We start from the raw sequence: 26,549 nt of genomic DNA, 5'->3' as shown, positions 1-26,549 counted from the left end.
GGCCGCTGGAAGGTTAGCGAACCCCTGGGCCTGCTGTTCAGGTAGAACCTGCTTAACATGGTCTCTTAAGGATTGACAGACTCCAATCCTGCTACTGCAGGTTGAGCCACTGATCCTGCTAAGGAAAAAACATCCTTCAATAAGGATTCCATCTTTTTATCCACAGGATTCCTGAGCATCTGAGCATTGTCTACAGGACAAGTCAGACTACTATTTATAGAGGAAATGGCCGCATCAATGGCCGGCATTCCCCACATCTTAATAAATTTTTCTTCCATAGGATAAAGTGTTGAAAACTTTTTTGGCGGAAGAAAACGCTTATCTGGGTGATCCCACTCAGAATAAAGGAGCTTTTCAAGCAAATTATGAACAGGAAAAGCATGTGCTGTTTGAGAAGGTTTCAGCGACCCCAAAGAAGAAGAGGGTTCCCTAACTGATTCAGATACGGGCAACTTAAATGTGGAGCGGACCAATCTAGTAAGGATCTGTACTAAGACTTTATCCTCTTGGGAAGTCGAAGAGGGTCCCTCTCCACCAGATTCCTCCGAAGAGGAATCATCTGTCCCATCCTGATCCTCTGAAAGGGATTGTTCTCCTTTATCCCAGAGCTCCTCTGCCTGAGGGTCTTGGGAAACAGAGGAAGGCCTAGTACGTTTTCTTCCACTGAGTGAAGATGTAATCAAGGCCATTAATCTTTCCTCTAAACCAGCAATGGTTGAGGAAAAAAACCTCTTGTGTAATGTATATAGGGGCTGAAGTGCCAGAAGCAGGTACAGCCCCAGACCCCAACGGCTCTCCCTGGCCAGCCATCCCTGGCCCCTCAGGGGGGGAGGATGCTGCAGACAGGGGGTCCTCAGAGCCTGAACGAGATCCCCTAGTATCTCTGGTTCTGGGGGTATTTGAACCTCTTCTACCCATAGTGCAAAGCAACAAGGTGGAGGTATCCAAAAATGAACACTGACTGCTGAGCGATGTAGTCTGGCAAAGCCTTGCTACCAAATGCCCAGTCTGGTGTTACCTTAGTAAATGCAGCCTAGGAGAATGCCTGTGTCCCACCTTACATGCGACTGTCAGCTCTGTGTCCCTCCAAAGGCTCAGAGCACCTGTAAAGTGTGCTTTGAAATAGCCCTGCTTCTGGCAATGCGGGCTTCTGGGCACGCTGATGCTGTGCTGATGCCTCGCCCCCCCTCTACCGACCCCCCCCCTTCGTTTTCTCGAAAAAAGTGCGCTTCACGCGAGAGCCGACCCTTCCGGGACAAGCATGGAAGAAGGTTGGGGGTGGAGGAGGAAGGAGAGAGGCCGGCAGAGATGAAGCCTTGCACGTGCAATGGCAGCGGCGGCGGCGGTGACAGTGCGGTGTAAAACTGCCTTACCGCCCTCCCGCGGCCTCCCCCTAGCCTGGGGGGAATATCCCAGAGGAGAAAACCACCCAACCCATCCTACCTGGAGCCGGTCGGAGGAGCTTGTGCAGCTTCGAACGCTGAGACAGAAATCAGCATGAGAAGGTATGTGCTCTTGGCAGCCCCGGTGGTCACAATAGGCATAGCATGCATTTACCTTAAAGGAGAAAACCTACTAGAATTCAAAAATTCTGTGGAATCTCCTCTTACCTTATCCAGCCGCAGGATTCTGTATATACAGACCCAAGCTTCACCTCTCACGGTTGGGCTCAGTTTGAAAAAACCTTCAGAGACTGGGGCCCCCTACGGATAGGGGGATCCACAGTTCTGGCCCTGTAAAGCACCCAGCCAGAAATAAAGTGTTAAAGACCCTTTTCTGATATGCGGGGTGTGGTATACCACACCATTTCAGGTACACACTACTAACTGGCCACTTATACGCACACTAGGGAGCGCCACAACCCCCTTTCACAATATTCATACACTTATAGACCCTCTCTGGGGAGCTATATCAGGGGAGGCTGCATACCTAGTAAGGATCCTAAGCGCAGTCACCTATTATTTATTTATTTTTTAAAATTTTTTGGCAATATAGTGTCTAATGTTTGCAAATTAGAATCCAATCAGGATTACGCTATGTTGCTCTTCCTTTCTTTTTTGGGGCAATGTCTGTGAGAACAACTCCTAGGTAGGAGTTTAGTATCCCTAACATCCAGGCTCTGTTTATACGTGGAGGATAGTGGGCTATTCACGGTCTAAGGAGCGATTTAGTGGTGTCTCCATCCCAAGAAAGGCCCCGACCGGGTTAAGGTCACAAGCTTTCCTAAGCTTGCCGGTTGGTAAGCGCGTATTTTATCCATATCACAGTGGTGCGGTGAAGGTTTTATCCAGTGGTATTTGCATTTTTACCTAGAAAGGGACCCCTGTTCTTGGTTCCTCATCTACCTCACCCTCTGAAGATCTTCACTGACTAGAACTGATATTGATTCCCTTGATTTGATCATGAACTATATGAATTAATAATTATTATTCACTTAATTTATTTATCACTTTTATATATATATATTTTTTTTCTCATTTGGTTTACAGCGCTGCTTCTTCTGTTTACTGATTGTTTAGTGTGTGTATCTCACCTGTAGCGGCTGCTTTTCTTTATAATTGTTTGTCTCATTATTACTTGATTGTGTTAATTGTGTGTATGTATACAGCGCGGTGGTCTTTCCTCCCTATACCTAGTAAGGATCCTAAGCGCAGTCACCTATTATTTATTTATTTTTTTAATTTTTTTGGCAATATAGTGTCTAATGTTTGCAGATTCTAAGCAACTTTCTAGCAAAAAACTTTTTTTTTAACATGTGCGTAAAAAATAAAAAAATGTCCCCAGACAGGAAGTGCTGTGTTCAGCTAAATGCAGGTTTCAAAGCAGAATATACCCGTGACACATGGCGAATGTGAAAGCAGAATTCTGGCATTATATTATTCAGGATGTCACTAATTTGACCACATTTCCTCTCTTCCACAGGAAACTCCCAGGTGGCTGACATGACAACAGGCTTTACATCCAATTATGGTACAAAGCTCCTTTAAAAAAATATTTTTTAAAAGCCTTTTCTTTCTCGGACATCACGGGACACAGAGCCACAGTAATAACTGATGGGTTATGTAGGTACCACTAGGTATTGGACACTGGTCACACCCTAATCAGGAAGTTCAACCCCCTATATCACCATATTCATACTATATTGCCAAAAGTATTGGGACACCCCTATTTGAAATATTTGGCTATAACAGAAGGCAGTTTGTTCACAGAGGGCTGGAGTGTGGTACAATAAAGAGTTGGAGATTAGGTCAGGATCGATGGTGTCCTCAATACTGAGAAATACAGGTAGCTACCTATCCATCATGCCATACCATTGGGGAAGCATATGATTGGCCCAAAATGTATTCTGCAGCTGGGCAACAACCCCAAACATACAGCCAATGTCATTAAGAAACATCTTCAGCATAAGGAAAAACAAGGAGTCCTGGAAGCGATTGTTTGGCCCCAATAGAGCCCTGATTTCAACATCATGGAGTCTGTCTGGGATTACATGAAGAGACAGAAGGATTTGAGGCAGCCTACATCATGAGAAGATTTGTGGTTACATCTCCAACTCAGATGATACCATTAGCCTTGACCGGGGCTGTCGGATTCAAATAAACTTCGGCTATTCTTTGTATCATGGTTTCTCATAAGCCGATATGCCGAAGTACAGAGAACATAAAGTTCCAATTTATGCGGTCAAACAACTTTTCAGCATCTGTGCTAAGGAAAACACAGGGGGTACGGGTGGAGGTGGCTACATGAAGGAGGTTGAGTACTTTGGTCGTGTTGTCTTGCTTCTCTAGAGGGGATGAAACCCACTTGATCCAAATGAACTAATTCTTGTAGGTGTTGGGCTAGCCAGGTAGCTAAGATTTTAGTAAACAGCTTGAGGTCGATATTGTAAAGCGATATGGGTCTATAACTACCACAAGAGGCAGGATCCTTGCCCTCCTTATGTATAACAGAGACATGTGCCTTCAAGGTGTCCCTAGGAAAGACCGATGTAGACTGATGTAGAGATTGTGCTATCCATTTTTGAGAGCCAGGAGAGATAGAGGAAAAGTCTGAAGAAGTGTCTACAGAAGAAATTAGGGGGACATTAAAATCCCCACCCAAAATCAGTTGGCCTTCCACGAATTCTAGAAGCTTATTGAGAGTACAGTTAATAAAGACATCCTGATGATCATTAGGTGCATAGATAGTTGCCAATGTGACTTGTATGTCCCCAATTGAGCCTTTAATGAATACAAAACGTACCTAAGTGTCCACACAAAGGTCACAGCAAGTCTATGGCAATTGACTAGATATTAGAATGGAAACTCCCTTGGATCTAGCGGCTACATTAGTAGAATGATATGTCAGAGGATAGAATCTATTCCTAAGAATAGGGAATTTGTCAGTCCTGAAGTGGGTCTCTTGGCTAAATGCTACATCGGCACGGAAGTGCTTCAGATTATTCAGAAGCATACGCCTTTTCTCGGGTATGTTAAGGCCCTTTGCATTTAGTGATATTATCTTTATGTTGTCCATCGCCAAGTCAGATGGGTGGGAGGTAAAAAAAAGGGGGGGGAGGAAGGGGAAGAGCGTGGAGGGAAGAGAGAGGTTAGATTAGATTTACAGATTGGTGAAAGGAAATAAAAGAGAGGCTGTTGAACAAATGCCCCGATACTACCTTCAAATCTAAATTTGTCAAAAATGTATTTTGCAAAGGCACACGTCAACCACACTCAGTTGGTGAAGGCCCAGCGAGAGCGGTCCCAACTCATCTCACCCATCTCACCCCATTCACCCTAGCTAGGATGGGTGGCAATCAATAGTATAAATGATATACAATAAACAATATATATTATAGTGTTTCTCACAGTAGAGCCTAATGATGTCTATGTCTCATCACCCCTTTCCCCCCCCACTATGAGGGGGGGTGGGAAGAAGAGGGGATAAAAGGGCCCCCGGGTGATGCGAAACAGACCTCATGTGATGAATGACACCTCAAAGTGGCACGTAGTGGGAATTAACATTAGTTGACGCACATCATGTAGGCAGTGAATATCTGCAATATATGAAATATGTCTTTCACAGGGCTCAGCTCATGTCATATTATGAGCCGTGTCACAGGAGTCCTCCACACGTAGCCTCCACCCCCACCGAGCCAAAGTATAGTAAGCACCATAAAAAGGGTGGCGAGTGCCAGGGGCAATAAACGATCAGAGTGCCACATAGAGGAGGAGTAAAAACCAGGGCTCCACACTAGGGAGAGAGGATATCTCGCCCCCCGAAAGGAGGCCAGCATCCAAGGCAGACACCAACTGTCTTTGGTAAATCCACTACCTTCCCCTCTTCCCCCCAACAATCAGGGAGGGGGAGGAAGTGGAGGAACACCCCATTCACCACAAAACTTGCAAGAATAATAAAGTGAGATAAAACATGGCTAATTAACTGATACATGTCCGCCACAACCCGAAGGCTCCAGCGTACATATACTGTCAAGAACGTAATAAACGATATATAATATAATAGGTATTTCTGGATGCAGTTATAACTAAAAGGCATCAACTAAAACATTAGGGCACTAAGATCTTCAGTCCACAGTAGACCCGGATCATAGGGTCGGTATCCAGGCAGAGAGTAGCAGGGATACTGATCTCCCTGCGAAGAAGCTAACACATGTGCCAGCCATCCCTGCAGGGAGGTCGCAAACCCTAAGGAACAAAGTCCTGCAGACTGGGGGTCTATGACCGCACTTCAATTCCATGGTCCCTTGTTGTAAACAGAGTAATGCCCCATACACATGATCGGACATTGATTGGACATTCCGACAACAAAATCCATGGATTTTTTCCGACGAATGTTGGCTCAAACTTGTCTTGCATACACATGGTCACACAAAGTTGTTGGAATTTCCGAACATCAAGAACGCGGTGATGTACAACACGTGCGACAAGCCGAGAAAAATTAAGTTCAATAGCCAGTGCGGCTCTTCTGCTTGATTCCAAGCATGCATGGCACTTTGTGCGTCGGAATTTTGTACACATGATCGGAATTTACGCGAACGGATTTTGTTGTCGGAAAATTTGAGAACCAGATCTCAAATTTTGTGTGATGGAAATTCCAATGGAAACTGTACGATGGAGCCTACACACGGTCGGAATTTCTGACAACAAGCTCCGATCGCACATTTTACTTCGGAAAATAAAAGCTAATAAAGGGTCTGGAGGATCTTAGTTATGAGGAAAGGTTGCAAGCACTGAACTTATTCTCTCTGGAGAAGAGACGCTTGAGAGGGGATATGATTTCAATTTACAAATACTGTACTGGTGACCCCACAATAGGTATAAAACTTTTTCGCAGAAGAGAGTTTAATAAGACTCGTGGCCACTCATTACAATTAGAAGAAAAGAGGTTTAACCTTAAACTACGTAGAGGGTTCTTTACTGTAAGAGCGGCAAGGATGTGGAATTCCCTTCCACAGGCGGTGGTCTCAGCGGGGAGCATTGATAGCTTCAAGAAACTATTAGATAATCACCTGAATGACCGCAATATACAGGGATATGTAATGTAATACTGACACATAATCACACACATAGGTTAGACTTGATGGACTTGTGTCTTTTTTCAACCTCACCTACTATGTAACTATGTAAGTCCGAACCGCGTGTACGGGGCATAAGGGGGAGCAAAAGTTACATAGTTACATAGTTAGTCAGGTTGAAAAAAAGACACAAGTCCATCCAGTTCAACCTTAAAAACAATACATTAAATAGTCCATAGGAGAAACTGCTGTAGATGTTATCCCTCCGTTGACGATGGAGCCAGTCAGCCACACTGTGGTCTAGGTGGAGGGTTTCTCCAGGAGGTCGATGAGCCTGGGCGGCCAACCGGTTGCGGGAGAAAGAGCAGCTAATTCGGGACAGAGATGGGAGCTGTTTCAATGAAGGCAAAGAGAGCCGGGAGATCTTCTGGTGTGTGGAGGGTGAAGGACTGTTCCCTGTGGAATGTGATGGAGAGAGGGAAGCCCCATCTGTAAATAATGCCCAGCTGATGGGCAAGACCTATAACCGAGCAAAGCAAGGCTCGTCGCTGCAGTGTTGCCCTGGATAAGTCTGGGAGAACCTAAACAGACGCCCCATCAAAGTCAATAGCTCCAGTCTCCCATGCCTTGCGTAGGACAATCTCTTTGTGGGTATAGTGGTGCAACCTGCAGACAACGTCTCTTGATCTAGCGGGATCATTGAAGAGAGGACTTGGGGCTCTATGAATCTTGTCAAACACCAATTGCGCCGGGAGGGAGACGCCCGTGATGTTGCGGAAGATAGCAGCCGCTGTTTTCGAGAGGTCTTCTGTTCCAGTTGCCTCTGGTAAGCCCCGGAGCTGTAGGTTGTTACGCTTGCTCCGGTCTTCTATATCTTCCATATGTAGTTGTAGTTTCTTCCAACTGGCCGATAAGGGTCTCTATGTCAGTTTTGGTTGGTAGGGTTTGTAATAGGGATCTCAGCTCAGCATCCGCTCGAAGTGTTAAAGGGTGATAAGATGAGCCCTGTGGGTTTTAGTGAAAGGCCGCAGAGTATCAGAGTAGGCTTCTGAGTCTGCGGGAGAATCCCATGGATCCAAGGCCTCAGGTAGTAGGCTACATGTTTCCGTCATCTTAGGATCAGGGAAGGCCATCTGGCAACTCGGGAAGAACCGCTGAATTTCTCCATTAGATTTAGCAGTCTGGTTTGCCTTTGAGTTGCTCTTCATTTTCCATTTCTTTGCTGAGAGCATAACGTGAGTGATTGAGCAGAATAAGCCGGGGTAGATAGGAGATGGTCCGGAGCTCAGCAGGCTTGCGTCTCTACTCGGCCGTGTCAAGACCATTCCCCCCTGTTCTGCATATTTAGGGGTATTTAGCCAATCCCCAGGAGGTGGGCCTGGCAGGGAACTAAGTGAGCCCTTAAATAGACATGAGTCATGCTGGCAGGAAAATCAGGTGGAAGATGGAGATGCAGTACTGAGGAGGCCCTTTTTTTTGTAATTCCTTTACTAGTATAAAATAGTCATGGGAAACACATACATTAGAGGTATGCATCTAAGTACGTCATCAACAGAAACTCCAACATATGAACGGCTAATCAAGAGCACTAAGACAGCGATCTCAGAGGAAGTATTCAATCGAACGATTCAAAAATTTGACTGTAGCATATATAGAACTGCTCCCCCCAATGTCAGGGGAGCAAACATCATATTAGCAATGAAACAGCAGAAGGCACACATGGTGAGGTCATGCAGGTCGACAGGTGGAAGACTTTGAATGATCCAAGGGGTTCCACTGATCTATCAATCAGAAATTAGAAAGAGCGGGAAGGAGAGAGAAAGAAAGAGGATCAAGGGAAGGGTGAACGGGACAGTGGAAGGGACTTAAAGGACCCCAGTCATCCCTCTCCCAGGGTAGAGCGAGGCATGCGGAAGTTCACCGGGCAGTGGAGAGCTCATCAAGATAGGCATCAAGATATACAAATAATAACAAAATAATTCCATGGCCTCCAAATTTCCGTACATGTTTCTTCCATTTTTCCCAGTGTGGCTGTGAGTTCCTCCATGTCATGTAAGTTATTGACTTTAGCGAACCACAGAGCCTTCGTGGGGGGGGGGGGGGGGTCAGCATTTCTCCAGCGAAATGGGATGCAGGCCTTTGCAGTGTTTAGGAGTTCTATTTAGGAGAAGATTTGTATTTTTTAACAGTTTGATTCATCAAGTGCAATAAACAGGCTGCAGGGTTAGCATGCAGATCAACAGCTGTAAGTGGTCAAATGACAGAGACATCTTGCCAAAACTGTTGAATTTTAGGACATTCCCAGAAAATGTGGACCATAGTCCCACCCACCGCGCCACAACGCCAACAGGAATCCGGGACCTGGGGGAACATACGGTGAAGCTGGGAGGGGACCCTGTACCATCGAGTAAGGATCTTATAACTAGTCTCCTGTACCCACGTGGCAATGGACGACTTTTGAGAAAAATTGAGGACCTTTTAGTCTTTAGACTGGAGTAATGCCGCATACACACGGTCGGACTTTTCGTCTACAAAAGTCCGACGGACGCCGACGAACTAAAGCTGGCTGACAATCCGATCGTGTGTGGGCTTCCCCGGACTTTCAGCGGACTTTCAGCGGGCTTTTCCAGCCGCAAATCTGACGGACTTTAGATTTGAAACATGCTTCAAATCTTTACGTCGTAACTACGCCGGACCCAGAAATCCGCTCGTCTGTATGCTAGTCCGACGGACAAAAAAACGACGCATGCTCATAAGCAAAAACTAAACGGAAGCACTCGATCTAGTAAAACTAGTGTTCGTATTGTAGGTAGCACATTCCTCACGCTGCAAATTCTGTGATCGTTGAATGCAGCGCATTAATGTCTTCTTTAATAATGCTATAAGAACGAAGATGTTTTGCTGTTCATATTCAGAGAGTTCTCCCAAACTGATTTCTGGATTCTTTTTCTCTTTGATCTCATGAATGATATAGTATTATTTCTAAAAACAATGTCTCCATACTAATAATAATTTTTACACTTGTTTTTTTTGGGGGAGTCATCTTTTATTTTAGATTTTCTCCAGATGTTTATTTTATGATTGTTGTCAAACTTTATTTATCTTTATCTACCTTGTTTTGTTTTTTTTGGGTTTGCAAAGTTACCACAAAGAACTATTTTTTTTTTTTTTTAGTTTTGTAGTTCTTAAATTGAACACAAATACATTTTTCTTTCATTTTTGTTTGTTTTTAATGTTGTTTGTTTTAACTTACCACAAAGAACCATTTTTTTGTTTATTGTGATTTTTTCTTTTGTATATAAAGTTAACACAAAGAACCTTTTTTTGGTTATGTATAATTTTTTTTTTTTTAAGTTACCACTAGAACATTATTATTTTTTTTTGTGTGTTTTTGCAACCTCAAGGAGATTGTTGTCCCTTGTTAATTTGACATTGTGTCTAAATCAATGATTTAAATTAAAACACATAAAGTCTTTTCATAAACTCAAATATCCATTTATTTATGGTCTAAAGAAAATAAAGAGGAAGTCAACGCTGGAAAAAGTCTGTGGACAAGAAAATTGGGATCTTGAGGAGTCCATATAAGAGGGAGCACAATCTGGTCCAGGAATCCCAGAGATCAACAGCAGCAGCAGCAAATGATATAGATGTCCCCAGACTGTAGTACTACAACAGCCTGCGTCTTCTGTCAGACCAGACTGAACCCAGGTCATCACTTTCTTCTCTTCCCTGCAGCCTTTCCTCCACGCTGCCCTGCAGCCTTCCTTGCAGCCTTTCCTGCAGCCTTCTTTGGAGGCTGTGGCTCTGGTGTTTGAGTTGTGGCAGGAGGAGAAGGAGGAGGAGGAGGGGGGCTGCCTCATGTAATTGTGTGTTGCTGGTTAGCTCGCCCTGCAGCCCCTTGTGTATTGTTTCCCCAAACAGTCTCTCACAAATGAGGCATTGGCCCCACTCCATTTTAAGCAGCCTGCTGGCTAAGTAGCACCCATAGGCCTCTTCAGCTTCAGGGGGGCTCCTCAAAAAATTGGTGGCCTCTCGCATGAGGCGCAGGGATGCCTCCTTTGTCACCGTCCCCTTCCTAGCCCTTTTTTTTGGAAGGCGGAGGGGAGGCACTTGCGATTTTATCAGGCTCCTATTGGGCCCAGCCACCTCCTGCCTGACACTGGGTCCGGCCTCCTCCAGGATGACACTGGGTCCGGCCTCCTCCAGGATGACGCTGTATCCGGCCTCCTCCAGGCTGTCCATGGGCCCGGTCTCCTCCTGCCTGCCACTTTCCCCACATTCCTCCTGGCTGCCCTCATCCTGTGTATAAAAAAGGACATAGTTTTAGGTTTTTTTTGGGTTCATCAATGACACACAATTTGCTTCTCATGACTTGCAAATTCAATGTGAATGCATCTCTTAATAAAAGAGTCTAGAAATCAGACACCATAATTTTTTTAAGCAGGTGACAAACATATTTGGCCACTACTGTCAATTGATATGTATACATCATTTTTAGGAGAAAATTATTTTAATCAATTATAACATCCAGTTAACATCATTAATATTAGGACAGTAAATATTTGTGAAATTAATTTACCTGACTCCAGATGGTCACATCTGGTTCTTCCAGGATGGAAGACCCAGCTTGGTCCTCATCAGCCTCTGCTGGGGTGGAGGGAAGGGTGCATGGAAGAGTGCATGGAAGGGTGGAGGGAAGGATGGAGGGAAGGGTTGAAAGTGATGCCTTGGCTTCAGTCTGCTCATCAAGAAACCGTAGTTTATTGTAGTACCACAGCCTGGGTACATATACATCATCTGCTGATGCTCCTGATCAGTGTTGCCAACCGCCCGTTAATTTACGGGCAGCCCGTAAAAAGCACCCCATTTTCGGGGCGCCCGTGAATGCCCGTTACGGGCAGCCGGTGCCCGTAAAAAATATGGCTGCGGGCCGGCCATGCAACTGCGCATGCGCCGTTCCGAAGCCTGCAGGACTCGGGAAATATCGTACGAGCTCGGCAGGCCGGCGCATGCGCAGTAATGTAATGACGCCGCCTGGCGCCATTTTTGAACAGAAGCCGCCGGCCGCCGCTCGTTCTTCAGTTCTCGGCGGTTCAGCGGGGGGGAGCAGGAGGAGCCATGTTACCGGGCCCGGCCACGGCAGGACGTCAGTGAGTGAGTGACAGAAGTAAAAGCCTCTGACCATCTCCTGTGCTCGCAGCCTCTGCTCTGACCATGATCTCCTGTGCCCACAGCCTCTGCTCTGACCATCTCCTGTGCCCACAGCCTCTGCTCTGAGTCTGACCATCTCCTGTGCCCACAGCCTCTGCTCTGACCATCTCCTGTGCCCACAGCCTCTGCTCTGACCATCTCCTGTGCCCACAGCCTCTGCTCTGACCATCTCCTGTGCCCACAGCCTCTGCTCTGACCATCTCCTGTGCCCACAGCCTCTGACCATCTCCTGTGCTCGCAGCCTCTGACCATCTCCTGTGCCCGCCCCGCAGCCTCTGACCATCTCCTGTGCCCGCAGCCTCTGACCATCTCCTGTGCTCGCAGCCTCTGACCATCTCCTGTGCTCGCAGCCTCTGACCATCTCCTGTGCCCGCAGCCTCTGACCATCTCCTGTGCCCACAGCCTCTGACCATCTCCTGTGCCCGCAGCCTCTGACCATCTCCTGTGCCCACAGCCTCTGACCATCTCCTGTGCTCGCAGCCTCTGACCATCTCCTGTGCCCGCAGCCTCTGACCATCTCCTGTGCCCACAGCCTCTGACCATCTCCTGTGCTCGCAGCCTCTGACCATCTCCTGTGCCCGCAGCCTCTGACCATCTCCTGTGCCCGCAGCCTCTGACCATCTCCTGTGCTCGCAGCCTCTGACCATCTCCTGTGCCCGCAGCCTCTGACCATCTCCTGTGCCCACAGCCTCTGACCATCTCCTGTGCCCGCAGCCTCTGACCATCTCCTGTGCCCACAGCCTTTGCTCTGACCATCTCCTGTGCTCGCAGCCTCTGACCATCTCCTGTGCCCGCAGCCTCTGACCATCTCCTGTGCCCACAGCCTCTGCTCTGACCATCTCCTGTGCCCACAGCCTCTGCTCTGACCATCTCCTGTGCCCACAGCCTCTGCTCTGACCATCTCCTGTGCCCACAGCCTCTGCTCTGACCATCTCCTGTGCCCACAGCCTCTGCTCTGACCATCTCCTGTGCCCACAGCCTTTGCTCTGACCATCTCCTGTGCCCGCAGCCTCTGACCATCTCCTGTGCCCGCAGCCTCTGACCATCTCCTGTGCCCGCAGCCTCTGACCATCTCCTGTGCCCGCAGTCTCTGACCATCTCCTGTGCCCGCAGTCTCTGACCATCTCCTGTGCCCGCAGTCTCTGACCATCTCCTGTGCCCGCAGTCTCTGACCATCTCCTGTGCCCGCAGCCTCTGACCATCTCCTGTGCCCGCAGCCTCTGACCATCTCCTGTGCCCGCAGTCTCTGACCATCTCCTGTGCCCGCAGCCTCTGACCATCTCCTGTGCCCACAGCCTCTGACCATCTCCTGTGCCCACAGCCTCTGACCATCTCCTGCCCGCAGCCTCTGACCATCTCCTGTCCGCAGCCTCTGACTTATTCCTACATCATGTCTGCAGTCTCTGAGGGGGAGTCGGGAAAGGAGTCAAGAGTGGGAGCGCCGCCGGGATCATGGGGTCACGGGAGAAGGCAGACGTGTGTGGACTGTGGAGAGGAGACCATAGGAAAACCAGAACCACCAAGCTGGAGCCATCTGACTGAGCCCTGCACGATGCACCTGAGAGGAGGTCAGTGACAGCACCGCCAGGCCAGTCTAGGGGGGTTGCTGATGTAAGGGGGAGTGAATACAATAATGTAAGGGGCACTGATATAAAGGTTTCCCCCTAAATTAGTAACTCCCCTTACCTTAGTGTATTCACTCTGCGGAAGGTGGCCTCTGGTCACCAGAGTGCCCACCACAGCAGAGTTCCTGGCATTCCCCTTTACATCAAAGTCTGCAGGATTGCCCCTTACAGTGCAAAGGGGAACTCAATCTGCAGACCCTGATGTAATTGGGAACTCTGATGTAAAGTGAACACAGTGGAATCTGATATAAGGTGGTCTCTGGTCACCAGAGCCTCCCCTCTACATCTGAGTTCCCCCTTAGATCATGATCTGCAGCGTTCCCCTTTACATAAGAGTTCCCTTTCACTGTAAGGGGGATCCCTGCAGACTCTGATGTAAGGAGGGAACCTAGTGCTAGCTGGGTTATAGTAACCTGACCTTCATGTCAATGGAGAAATATGTTTTTTAACTTTTGTTTAGCTTAAACACATTGCTAATAGCACTAGCTATATGTTTATAGTTCAAATATGTATCCTTGTACTGTTTAGCACTGAAAATAGTAACTTTAGGTACTTTTTTGCAGCGCCAGTAAAAAATGCAGATCTGCCAGTAATTTTCATGATTTTTGCCAGTAAAAAAGTGGTGCCGTTTGTAAATTTTGTCATCCTGCCAGTAAATTTCACTTCAGGGGGTTGGCAACACTGCTCCTGATCTCATGGAATCCTGGATCTTGTTATGCTCCCTCTTATACATGTTGCTCAAGTTCCCAATTTTCTTTAACAACATCTCCATCGTTGCTTCCGGGATGGTCGTCTGGACAAATGTCAGAAGTCTCTCCAGCGTTGACTTCCTGACATGCTTCAAATAAAATTGAGGGTGTTTGACCTCCCACAGATTCCTCATCTCTATTTGTCAATGAAAGCCGACAAAAATTCTGGCTCTTTAAATTTGGCATTCATAATGTCTATAAAAGATAAAGACACAAGACAAAAAACACTTATGTTTCTGCTAAACCCTCATCATCCTATCCCTACATAGGCCTCATCAATCTGTCAAGCCATATAGGCTGCTTGCTACAAAGTTTTGACCAAATTTATACATTTAAAATTACCTTCGTTTTGTAGCGTCCCGGTCCACTATCACCTACGCACAGAACGTACGTACGACACAATACGTAACAACATTTTATACACTGCACATGCGTAATACTCCGCCTGCTTGGCCCGCCCCTGACGTTCTTTTTCTTTACGCATATACCCCGCCCTTGACTCTACGCACAGAACGTACATACGTACGACACGTGCGCAAGAACCCTCTTTATACACTGCGCATGTGTGAAACTCCGCATGCGTCACCCGCCCCTGACGTTCAGTTTTAACTCATATTCTCCCCCCCTTGACTCTACCCACAGAATGTACGTACGACACGTGCGCAAGACCCCTCTTTATACACTGCGCATGTGTGAAACTCCGCCTGCGTCACCCACCCCTGACATTCAGTTTTAACTCATATTCTCCCCCCCTTGACTCTACGCACAGAATGTACGTACGACACGTGCGCAAGACCCCTCTTTATACACTGCGCATGTGTGAAACTCCGCCTGCGTCACCCACCCCTGACGTTCGATTTTAACTCATATTCTCGTAGTGGGTGCGTAGTGGGATGAATAATGGCGGAGACACATCAGGTGTGTACTACCTCAGGTAGCGACGAAAGCTCGGAGGCCGGAACGTCACGATCTGGGAAGCCGAGATTTAAGGCCTCCAATATGTCCTTTAAAGAGATGGTGGAAATGGTGGCAATTCTGAAGAAAAAGGACTATGATGGGAAGTATGGACCGGACGCCCGGCCAAATTTGAGAAAAGCCAAAATAATGGCGAAGGTGGTGAAGACATTACATGTTTCTTTTTGGGTACGGCGCTCGAAAGATCAGATTCGGAAAAGATGGTCCGACCTCAAACTCCGGGAGCCGGATCAGTACAGACGGATCCGTAAAGTGCTGAAAAAAAGTAAGTACTTGTCGTGTGTTCATCTTCTGTTTATTACCTTGTATACTGCTCCATGTGCTTTTCTTTACTGTACGAGTTTTCCATCGTTGGAAACGATCTTTTAATAAACCTCGTTACATATATACAGATCTATCTATCTATCTATCTATCTATCTATCTATCTATCTATCTATCTATCTATCTATCTGATAGATAAATAGAGAGAGATAGATAAATAGAGAGAGATAGATAAATAGATAGATAGATAGATAGATAGATAGATAGATAGATAGATAGATAGATAGATAGATAGATAGATAGATAGATAGATAGATAGATAGATAGATATAGCTATATACATATATATATATATATAGATATAGATATATATTTATATAGATATATTTAGATATTGAGATATTTATAGATAGATATATAGATATCGATATATCTATCTATCCATCTATATGTCTTTATAAAATTTAAAATTTATTAAACTAGGAACTCTACACAAACAGACAATTTGTACACCACTTCACTACAATGTTTGAAGATTACTATGTATTAAAATATCTGTGTGCTAAGTATATTAATTTTTTGGTTCACATAGGGAAAAAATACTCAGCCAAGATGAACCCAGTCCCCCCCAACCGAAAGAACATGCTTGGGAAATCAGCCCAAGCCCCACTGAGGATGTGGAGGAAGGAGAGGTGGGCGACATGGGCACCCCACCAGGTGAGTGTCTGACATACCAGCTTACGGTAATCTATGCATGGCTGCATATTTTTTGATGAAAATTTTTAACTCTATTTTAGGTGATCTGGTTGTGCTTGACTCAAGCAACAGCGCCACCTCCGAGGATGTTTCGGAAGTATGCGACATGGGCACCCCACCACGTCAGTGTCTGAGACACCAGCTTATGGTAAGGTAAACTATGTATGTCTGCATATTTCTAAACACATCTTTTTTTCATTCAATTTTAGGTCCGAGTGACAATTTCACAACAGACAGTGCCCAACGACTAATTACTCAAATAATGGCCTGGAATGGGGAGATTGATCAAATGCGGAATCGGCTGGATCGTATGCAGCAGGAAATGAAGGACATGATCGATGTTTTGGGTCGAATCTAAATGCCCTTTTTCAACCCAAAAAACATCAATCATGTTCTTCATTTCCTTGTCTGCTGACCCCATTCTGGGCCTTCTCTTTTTTATTTGGTCGAAATTATATGCCTGTTTAACAAAAAAAAAAAAAAAAATCTAAAAAAAATGGAGGCCTGTTTTGAAAAAAAAAAAAAAACATAAAAATAGAAGCCTGTTTTCCAAAAAAAAAAAAAATTTTTTTTTTTTTTTTTGGTTTTTTACAAAACAGGCCTTTTTTTTTTTTTGGTTCTTTAAAGAGGCCTGTTTTTTAAAAAAAAAAGAGGCCTGTTTTTAAAAAAAAAAAAAAAAAAAAAAAGAAAAAAACCCCAAAAAATATATATTTTAAAATAAAAAAAATACCTAATTGTATTATTCCAAATTTGTAAATATATAGATATTTTTTTGACTATCAACATTTTTTACTAATGCATAAGTGAATGTATACAGAATATTAAAACATCTGTTTAGTAATTAACTAAATGTGTGGTTTGTTATTTCAATGCTCAGTATCAGTTTGTTTACATTTAAAATAGTTGTTTACAGTGACAATGGTGCTTATTTAGTCAAGGAAAATACACTTGGCACTACAAGTGCTCTACCATAACCTAGGAGAAGGCCAACAAGAAAGGCAAGCAATAAATATAATTCAATATTTCATCAAGATTTTTAATTTCGATAATTTAAATATCCTGGGGCATTGCAATGGCCCCCCTACCCATAAAATAATTTACATATTGCTCTCGAACTTGACGGGCACTTTGGGGGGCCAAGCCAGTACGGACAGTATCCAGGCCCGTCAGATTGTCACTAATAAGTCCGGCCTCAGGCCCAACTGGCACAATATAATTTGTAGAATGTTTGTTCAAAAAGTTGTGCAGGATGCAGCACGCTAAAAGGATGAAATTAAGTTTGTATTCCGCCAAGTTAATGGATGTTTGAAACAGGCAGAACCGGCTGGCCAGAATCCCAAAAGCATTCTCAACAACTCTTCTCGCTCTGGCCAGCCGGAAATTAAAAACCCTCCTCTCCGGGGTGAGGGTTCTTTGGGGGAATGGCCTCATGAGGTGCTTGCTCAGAGTGAAGGCTTCATCTGCTATGAAGACAAAGGGGAGTCCTTCCACGTTATCCGCATCAGGTGGCAATCCCAGGCCACCACTCTGGATACGCTGGCAGAACTCCGTCTGGGCAAATACTCCTCCATCAGACATCCGGCCATTCTTCCCCACGTCCACATAGAGAAATTCATATTGTGCCGACACCACCGCCATTAAGACAATACTATGGAACCCCTTATAATTAAAATAGTGTGACCCCGAATGGGGTGGTGGCACGATGTGGACATGTTTCCCATCTATAGCCCCTCCACAATTGGGAAAGTCCCAACGGGTGGTAAAATGGGATGCCACAGTCTGCCATTCCTGTGGCGTTGAAGGAAACTGGGGAATCAAACAAGAAAACAAAACTCAGTAATTTAGAAAAGAACATTGCAAGAACATTATGCACTTAAAACATTATTGCCCAGCATCAGTATAACATTAAATAATTGAAATCTTCTTGAATAAATAATATGGAAAGGCACACTTATCAGATTGCTCACCCCCTCTGATGGCACATTGTTACATTTTAGGGGGTGGTGAAATTAGAAATGAAAAGTTTAAGGACACGCAGGGTTTTATTGACTAAAGGCTACAAGACTGTGCAGTTTGAAAAGTGCAGTTGTCGCACTCTGCAAGTGCAGTTGCTCCACAGCTTAGTAAATGAGGTAAGGTAAAAAGGCTTCATGTTGCAAGGAGTACCCAATCACATGCAAGGGCAATTAATCCAAACACTTTGTGGTTTACACATGATTGGATGATGGAAATCAGCAGAGCTTCTGCTCATTTACTAAAGCCCTGGAGCAAATGCACTTGCAACATATATTTGCTTTGTAAAAATCAACACCACAGAACATTATAGCAAATTATTAGGGGGGTTTGGAAATCTAGTTAATGACACACACACTATTTGGATGGAGTTTAGATGGGGGAAGAGGTTTGGAAATCAAGTTAATGACACGCACACTATTTGGATGAAGTTTAGGGGGGGGTTTGGAAATCAAGTTAATGACACGCACACTATTTGGATGGAGTTTAGGGGGGGGGTTTGGAAATCAAGTTAATGACACGCACACTATTTGGATGAAGTTTAGGTGGGGGAAGGGGTTTGGAAATCAAGTTAATGACACGCACACTATTTGGATGGAGTTTAGGGGGGGGTTTGGAAATCAAGTTAATGACACGCACACTATTTGGATGGAGTTTAGGGGGGGGTTTGGAAATCAAGTTAATGACGCGCACACTATTTGGATGGAGTTTGGGGGGGGGTTTGGAAATCTAGTTTATGACACGCACACTATTTGGATGGAGTTTAGGGGAAACAAAATACAATGCAGCTGACTAAATACATTCAAACTGAGTAGACTAGGTGGATATGTGCCCAGCATTGTATGCTGGGGAGGTTGGTGAAGGCAAATATACATGCATGACAAAAAAGAACAGGAAAAAATTACAGCATGCATGAGGAGAAAAAGGGGACATTCACACTATATTGCAATAATGGTAAGTAGTGTTTGAGTTAAGAAATACATTACATTATCAAAGTTTAAATAAAATAACATGCGATGCTAATAAATGTAAAAATTCTTACCTTAATATAGTCCTTCTGCAGGGCCTGGATGATGGCAGAACAGGTCTCTGGGATAATGATCCCCAGAGCCTGGGGGGAGATGCCTGTCGAGAACTTGAGGTCCTGCAGGCTTCTCCCTGTTGCCAAGTACCGCAAAGTGGCAACTAGCCTCTGCTCCGGAGTGATGGCTTGCCTCATGCAGGTATCCTGCCTGCTGATATAGGGGTCAGCAAAGCCAACAAACGGTCAAAAACGGGGTCCGTCATCCGGAGAAAGTTCCTGAAATCTTCAGGATTATTCTCACGGATCTCACGGAGCAATGGCATGTGACAGAACTGGTCACGCTGGAGCAACCAATTCTTGGTCCATGAACTCCTCCGCGCCCTGTTCATGGAGTGGTCTTGGGCTGAAGAATGAACTGCAGCACCAAGCACATACAATGCACAAGCTCGACGACGAGTACGTACAGGTAACATGGCTTCAAAATGGTCGACTGGTCAGAACGCACTTAACAGAACGCACTGAAGAACAGCAAGGCCTGTGAAGAGCGACCTGAAAATCAGGAACGAGCGGACAATAAAACAAAGATTTCTCAATGCCAACTGACCAAACGCACTGAAAAGCAGATACAAACCTGACAAGCACAGACTGAACAACAGTTAAAACGAACTGAAAAATACGAGTCTCACAAGCGCGAATCGTCTCTCACCAAACTTCTACTAACACGAGATAAACACGAGATTAGCAGAAGGAACCCAAAGGGTGTCGTACGGGCTATTGAACTTCCGTTTTATAGTCTCGTCGGACTTGGTGTATGTCACCGCGTACTAGGCTGTCAAACTTTTGTGTGATCGTGTGTAGGCAAGTCCATTTGTTAGAAAGTCTGCCACAAGTCCGCCGCAAGTCTGCCAAAAGTCCGCCGAAAGTCTGTCGGACGGGCTGTCGGACTTTTGTAGACGAAAAGTCTGACCGTGTGTACGCGGCATAAGGCTCAGGAGACAGATCTGTGTCCCATATAGTGAGAAATGGAGGGACATGTTCTTCTCCGGGATGAATCAAGGAGGAATATAGCAAGGAGAGGGAATGATGTATCAGTTCTCCTCTGTGACATAGTGATTCAAAACAAGTTAGCGGGCGAGAGATGCCTGGGGTACGGGAACGTCGGAGAAAAAAAGCGCAGATGGAAGGTGCTCCAAAATTCCAGAGGAGGGTCAATAAGATGGGCTAGGTTGGAAGAAATTAAGGCCCCTGTTGATACAAGGAAGTCTGTCACATGAGTATAGCCCTGAGCTCTAAGACGACGAAACTGCCCACCGCCCACCCTGAAGACTGGGAACAAATTCAGGATTACCTGAGATAGACAAGGAAATTGGGGAAATGGAGGAGGTTCAAAACGTTTCCCGTGCGATCTGTAAAGTACTGCCTAAGGTAGGATGCACAGACAATTCTCCAGGTATGGGGGAAGATATCCACGGCCAACTCAATGCAGTGCCCGAGAATCTTCCAATTCCATGGAGACCCAGAGCTTGGCCTCCCCATGGCAGTGCCAATCAACAATCCTGTTGAGATGTGCGGCCCTGTAGTATGCCCAAATATCTGGAAGAGCAAGGCCCCCAGTGACCTTCGGTAGCAATAGTCTCTGTAGCGTTTTACGTGGTTTCCGGTGCGACCAGACAATTTTCCGAAACTGCGAGTCAATAGTGCGAAAGAAGAGAGGCGGGAGTCATATGGGAAGGGCTTGCAGTAGGAAGAGGATCCTAGGGAGCACTGTCATTTTGAGGGCATTGCAACGGCCGAACCATGTCAGAGTTAAGGAGTGCCAGTGCAGCAGGTCCTCCTTTAGTTTGATAAGGAGTGGCTCAAAATAGGAGTCATACAGTTTGGACAGGTCAGAAGTGATGTTGGTGCCTAAGTATTTATTCGCCATAGCTGCCAACTGGAAGGGAAAAGAAGGGCCACAGACTCCAGAACGGCTGTCGTGGCCCTTGAGGTAAACCCTCTAGTCTGGAGGGGGTGCTCTGCCTTGGGCCGGGGCTCGGGTGGCTGGCCTGGATGGATCCTACCATAGGGGAAGTTGGAAGAAGGCTTTCCTGAGAGGCAGTGGGAGCATGGAGGACAGTATGAGTACAGCAGCACGGTGCAGGGATTGACAAGGGAGGAGACTGCCACATGTAGCAGGTCTCCCTTGAAGACAGCAATGTGCTTAGGTCTTCATCAAACCTAGCCCTGGGAGATCTCCAGTGAGTTAGTCGTGTAGACTGGTGAAGAGGGTCAGTCGGGTAGGCTGGTGAAGAAATGGGCTAGTGGAGAGGCAGCCAGGTGGGCTGGTGGAGAGGGAGCCAGGTGGAGTAGCATTTCCTGCAGAAGTAGAGCTGGGATCAGTGTCTACATTTGAGTGCAGGTGCTTTAGGATGCAGTTCACAACACATGTGCTACTTTCCTAAGGGGCTGAAAGTTCCTAGCCTGTAAAGAGCTGTTGCTAAGCTAACAAAAGACTGTTAGTTTCTAATAAGAGTAAATCAAGTGGAGCTGTACAGTGGATCAAGTCAATGTGCGGGAGGATGAAGTGGAGCTGTAAATAGTCCCTGGTTTCTTTTTGTTACTGTCAAGTTGAGCATCGCATAATTCCTATCCCCATCAAAGTTATTATCCCCTCAATAAAACAAAGCTCAAGTACTGTTTTCTGTGCCTGGATGCAAGTTGAAGATGCTATGTGCCTGGCTGTGCAGCAGTGGGGAACCCTACCTACGGGGGTAATGCTACAATGGCATAAGGGCTAGTTCTCCATACGGCTCTAGGGAAGCTCAAGTTAGCTGCTTCGATTCTGAGAGGTGAAGGTTTACAGATTTAGGTTGCTCTTCGAGAGTAGTAGTTATCCTCATGAGAGCACATAAGAGCAGCATGAAGTCAACAAAGTCTGGCTAACATTCCAAGAATATGCTTCAGGGAAGCCTGAGTTTGTCATGCACGCTTACCAGGACACAGTGGGCCTCTGATGGATTGATCCTTCATCTTCAAGGCTGGAGTAAAGCTAAGGCCTCCCAGAGACCCCACATTTCTACATGTGACCGCACAATAGTACTCAACTACCTGTCTGCTCCAAAAGTCTACGATGGAGTTGTCACTATGGGAATTGTAATTAAGGATGGCTTTCCTGGTAAAGGGGAAAGGGGGCAGTAGCCTCAGCCAGGAGGGTTTCTGAGTTGGCAGCTCTAGGGTATAAAGATCCATATACGTCCTCACTGGCGGACAGAGTTGTTGCAGGATTATATTTCAAAGTGGCCTCATGATTCCACTTAAGTCATTTTGCCTACTTTTTGTCTGGAAGAAAGAAGACAAGAAATTAGTCCTTTGGATGTCGGGGAGACACTGAAGACTTATATTATTGCTACCCCGAGCTTCAGGTCATCGGATTGCATTTTTGTGGTTCCCAGAGGTTCAGGCAAGGGGGCCAGAGCTTTGAATAGAATAATTGCTTCTTGGCTTGTGAAACTGATCTCCCTGGCATATAAGGATAGAGGGTTGGCCCTTCCAGAAGGAATAAGGGCACACAACAAGAATCGTCTCAGCTCCTTGGGCAGCCGCCTGTATAGTCTCACTGGAGTTAATATGCAAGGCGGCAACGTGGTCATCCACACTCCTCTATTTCTCATTATCGCATAGATCTGCCATTTTTGACAACTGTTAAATTTGGCAAAACGGATATCTCTTTAGCTGGAGGCCATAATTAACCTTATTTTGTTTCTGCATGATCCCACCCTGGTTAGCTAGTTAATTTCCAGTGGTAGGGTGACATGGAGCTGTCAGGAAAGCGTACAATTCAATATCAAATACTCCATGTCATCACAAACTTCCACCCAGGTGCAGAAATCTAGCTACATAACGCTGGCCTGGGAGAAGGCGTCAAATTTATGAGTTAGGTCCTGGGGGTATGGGCAGAGCATACCCAGTGGTAGGCTGACATGGAGCATGTCAGAAAAGGAAAATTGCGGTAAGTATTTGATATCCAATACTATCTTTTTTCCAAAAGGGCTTATTTGGGGGATATTTGTACTGTCCAGGCATTTTCCAGCCTCAAGAAATGAGGCAGGCCATCAGTACATCAGGATTGATCGATTTTCATATATATACTGTATATACCATAGATTGTGGAATCTAAAACTTTCCTACAGACTAAATAATAAACAAAACGAAACAAGGGGAAAGGGCCCGATAGTGGTTCATGAATTGGATAAGTTATGGGTTTGTTGAGAGGGGGGTACTTCATAATTAAAGTAGCCCTTACAATTCATGTAACACACCTATAAGAGGGGGGCATGGCCCCCCTAGGAATAACAAACGAGGTCGGGGTAGAAGGAATCAACATCCCCACCCATCTTCACAGGCTAATGGCTATGATTACCGACCCCCTTATAATGACAATTACATGTGGCAAACAGTACCTAATAGGGGAAAGGGTAAATCTCTAGGAAGAGGTAATTTCCCAAAAGGAACACCCGCTTATACTTCTAATTATTATGCCCCTTTACAAAATCTTCAAGGCGAACCTCAATATAATCAGGATCATTTTTTAGGACAGGAGAGGACCCCCTGGAGGGGACCTCCGCGCACTCCCGTATGGGTGAGAGATCCCGGCGACCAAATGATCCCTCAGGATCAAAGGAGAGGTCCGCAGGATCCAATAAGGAGAGACCAAGGAGGTTTAAAAAGAAAACACAGAGAGGGTGCAGGGGGGGAAGACGAGTCCAAAAGGCCAAGGCCCCAATAGGCACTGGTATATTTAATCTAAGCGGTACCCCTCTTACCACTGAGGAAACATTGGTTCTTGATAGGGGCTTGAAGTTTGCTCCAGTTCGGAATTTGAGCAAATTCCAAGCTTACATCAATATACAAAGATACATTCGTAGCTTAAATATGAAAAAATATTTTCTTTCCAATCCAGTGCAGCATCCCCCACTTGATACCACCTCTAGACATTCTAACTTTCGGAATCGGTCTGTGTTTAACCCTATCTGCAATGACAATAAGCATTTGGAAGTTTTTAAAAACATGGTGTGCCATGATCTTGATCAATTGAAGATTAAGAAAGCAAGAGATTCACAGGCCATTAAAAGAGGTATTGCTTCCCTTGAACAAAGGAAGGACATAGTAATCCGGCCAGCGGATAAAGGTGGAGGGTTGGTTGTGCTCAGTAAAACGTACTACCAGGCTGAAATGGAAAAATTATTGAACGACCAGAACACTTATCAACGCCTGAGGAGTGACCCTATGTTATCCTTCAAGAATAATTTACACTGTTTGATAGAAAAGGGTAAAAATGAAGGAATTTTGAACTCAAAGGAGGCTGCCTATTTAGACCCTTTTTATTGCAGGACTCCCATTATTTATATTTTACCTAAATTACACAAAAATGCAGAACATCCACCTGGTCGTCCGATTGTAAACGGAATAGATTCCGTAACTTCGAGATTAGGCCAATACTTGGATTTCTTCCTTCAGCCACTAGTCACAAAAACCAAGGCGTTCCTACGTGACACCAAACAAATACTTCAGATTTTAGCTACCCTCCCATGTACCCCGTCTAGCATATTAATTACTGCAGACGTTGGGTCTCTTTATACAATTATTGATCATAAGCAGGCTCTTGATTCTGTCAAGTGGGCTTTAGCTACCTCTGACCTCCCAAGTGACCATATCTCCTTTTTACTAGAAAGTTTAGACTTTTGTTTGTTGAACAATTATTTCTGGTTCAACGGAGATTTCTTTTTACAGACACGTGGAGTAGCCATGGGGGCTAGGTTTGCTCCCAGTGTGGCCAATCTTTTCATGGCCCACTGGGAGGAAGACACTATTTTTCATGACCCCCCGTCGCAATTGTCGTGTTACAGACGATATATTGACGATTTAATAATGGTCTGGGAAGGTGACATGAGGAGCTTACACAGTTTTATGAATAAGTTGAATGTTAACAACAAAAATATTGAATTAACATGGACGATCAATTATCAGCAGATCACATTCCTAGATCTTGAAATTTTTAAAGGGGAGGCGGGCTTCCAAACCAGAAATCACTTTAAAATAACAGATAGGAATGCGTATATTCCACTGACTAGCTGCCACCATAAATCTTGGCTCTGTAATATACCAAGAGGCCAATTTATTCGGTTACGCCGTAATTGTACCTTAGATGAAGATTTCCTAACACAATCCCAAGTGTTAGCCACTAGGTTTAAAGAAAAAGGGTATACGCAAGCCTCGATAGATGCGGAAATAGCCAAAGTACTGGCAACTGATAGAAACACTGTGGTGGCGGATAAGGTGAATGCCATGGTCAGAAGAGACAATGTTACAAGCTATCGTATAATACTGGATTACAATATCCAGTATAAAAAATTAGAACATATAATAGCTAAACATTGGCCAATCCTCAAAGGAGATCGTACTCTGGGACCGGTTCTCCCTGAGCACCCTCGGTTCATATACCGTAAGGCTCCATCTTTACGTGACAGGTTAGCCCCAGGGGTCATTGATCCACCTAAAATAGGTACCAATAGGCTGTTTGGCTTTTTATCCGGTTTCTACGCGTGTGGTAAATGCGCCACGTGTAGGAAGGCTAGTAGGAGTATTAAAAGGCGAAAGGATTTTGTATCTAATGTCACGCACAAAAGTTACAAAATTGATGGCTTGATTACGTGCTCAACAGAGGGGGTGGTCTACATGCTGGAGTGTGATTGTGGCCTCCAGTATGTGGGCCGTACCTCAAGAGCACTACATGTGAGAGTAGGCGAACACATCAGTAACATTAAGCGGGGGGTTAAAACCCACAGTGTGTCCAGGCATTTCCGCCTCTGCCATCAGAGGGACCCCAAGTGCCTTAAATTTTGGGGGATAGAAAAAGTTTCCCGACAGTGGAGAGGTGGCCACTTTATCCGACAGCTTAGTCATAGGGAATCATTCTGGATCTATGAGACTAAGGTCCTATCCCCAGGTGGAATGAATGTTGATTTTGATTTGAACTGTTTTATTTCTAATAGATAGTTTAGGTTTATTTTATTTTTATTTTTTATGCTTTAGCTGTAATTATTTAATTATTATGTACATGCGATCTTACTCAGCTGATGCCCGTGGTCTGACGTCTTTTATTAATTTTTTTTGCATATTTTACATTTATGCGACTTTTTAGCATATCCATATGCGACTTTTAGGAGAAAATTAGTTCTCCACTAATGGGAATAAAATTGAGCTAGGCAATCTGCCTTATGGTTTTTTACTTTTATTTTTACTTTTGTGAGTTGCATGAAAGTAGGATAGATTTATTTCCATTTATTCTTAATTTTGTTTTAAGTTGCAACCTGTTTAAATAAGGCAGCGCGTACTTCTCCTCACTCCTATGGAGGCTGAGTGTCACGTTAACTATTCTCAG

Source organism: Aquarana catesbeiana, linkage group LG12, assembly GCF_042186555.1.
Source record: "Aquarana catesbeiana isolate 2022-GZ linkage group LG12, ASM4218655v1, whole genome shotgun sequence".
Taxonomy (NCBI): domain Eukaryota; kingdom Metazoa; phylum Chordata; class Amphibia; order Anura; family Ranidae; genus Aquarana; species Aquarana catesbeiana.
This window is presented reverse-complemented; position numbering follows the sequence as displayed.